General features: G+C 39.5%; 1 pseudogene; it reads left to right on the top strand.

Moving 5' to 3' along the window:
• The first annotated feature begins 422 nt into the window (after positions 1-422).
• On the top strand, positions 423-540 carry LOC129891033 (5S ribosomal RNA; annotated as a pseudogene).
• The last annotated feature ends 1,239 nt before the right edge of the window (positions 541-1,779 follow it).

Genomic DNA, 1,779 nt, shown 5'->3' with positions numbered 1-1,779 from the left:
GTATTTCCCCTGTGAGGCATTGTTGGCATTTTCTGCGTGTAGTTGTTGAGATAGTAAGAAATACAAAGGAACTCTACCCAAATTTTCCTTGAACTAAAAGGAAAATGATTTAGGAAAGACTGGTAGTTCTGGATAGAATGGTATATTAAGGATAAGACTAACTAAGAAGGGTAAGTAACCCACAGTAAGAATCGTGAAAGAGGTTAAGAAGTGTTATACTATGGGGTAGAATGCGAACAGGATATGATGTGAATATAATGAGGATATTTATAAAAATAGGAAAAGCCGTGTGAGGAAGTGGCTAAAGATAGGATGTGGTCCGTGTAATAAGAATATAAGGGTAACTTGAGAAGTGTAGCTTAGCCTACTGGATCAGCTGCTGGGTTATCCTCTTCTTCGGTAGATATGTGCCCCACGGGGCAAGGTGCGATCATACTAGCACTAACGTAACGGATTCCATGAGAACTCCAAAGTTAAGCGTGCTTGGGCAAGAGTAATATTAGGATGGGTAACCCCCTGGGAAGCCTTGTATGGCTGTGATATGAGATGATATGCATGTATATATAGTTGGCCGTGCATGGCATTGGAGATGATATGCATGTATATATACACATTGGTCGTGCATGGCATTGTTGATATAAAAAGGTATTGTGGATACGTAACTCCACCGTGAAAGATGATAAGACCCTTTGAGATAGGGGATGTAGCTTTGTAAAACAACTAGCGCACTGTGAATTCATTAAAGGGACAAGTGATACCCACTGGGATAAGGCTAGGACTATGACAAAGCTTGGGACACCGAGCGTCGTAAGGTAAGTACTGCCAATTTGAGAATTGGAAACGACTATAAGCCCTAGCTAGTTGTTGATCAAAATAAATGGAAAGTGGCTTCAAATAAATTGCTACGTGACTCGAGTACCCATAATTAGACTAGATTAGCACCTCATGATTGTGTTAAGTTGTCGTACCTAGGCAACCAAAGTTATGGAAGATATAAAGGAAGGCATAGATATGGTGCAGTATACTGAATGTGTTGGAAAAGAATCATAAGTATTGGAAAATTTGAAATAAAAGCGTAAGGTAGAACCCAATAGATAGTGACATGGGTACACCCTAAAGGGGGGAAGTGGCTTCAAGCCATACTGGCACGAGTAAATAAGATCTAAAGGCCAGCAATAAATGGATAGAAGCCATGATACCGGAGACAGTGCGGAGAATTAATAGTAAGGACTTTAATAGTATGACGTCAAAGAATAGGTGCATACAAAGGAGATGAATACAACAAGAGAATTACGATGAGAACTTAAACATACTGTAAGGAATAGCCAAGCTATACTCGACTGAAGGTAAGATGTTGGAAACAAAGTTACAGACTACTAATATTGTGGTGTACAAATAGCAAAACAAGGAAAGGATGAGAGATCTCTCCTATACTGGAATATGAGGAAAATCAAGGGTAAGTAGAGGAAGGAAGTAAAAAACGATACAGGTTTACGTACAAACTAGTATGGTGATGCTAAAGCATCTTTCGGGCTACTTTAAGCTCCTACACATGTTCGTGTAAAGGGTGCAATATGATGTGTGGTAAAGGAACTGGAAAGAAGAAATGGAAAAGAAATATCACATGTTCCCTATGCCTACAGGTAATCTACCTTCTTAAATAGACCATATGAGTTAATACAAGGCCTATGAACGGCAGCCAGTACAGAAGAATCCTGAAGCACTCATAAGACCTTATGAGGCAAGTTAACATTCAGGAAGGAATGTTCTAAAGGGTTG

The sequence above is a fragment of the Solanum dulcamara genome, chromosome 5 (genome assembly GCF_947179165.1).
Source record: "Solanum dulcamara chromosome 5, daSolDulc1.2, whole genome shotgun sequence".
Taxonomy (NCBI): Eukaryota; Viridiplantae; Streptophyta; class Magnoliopsida; order Solanales; family Solanaceae; genus Solanum; species Solanum dulcamara.
Note: the sequence above shows the minus strand (reverse complement) of the source record. Positions and strands in the feature narration are given on the sequence as shown.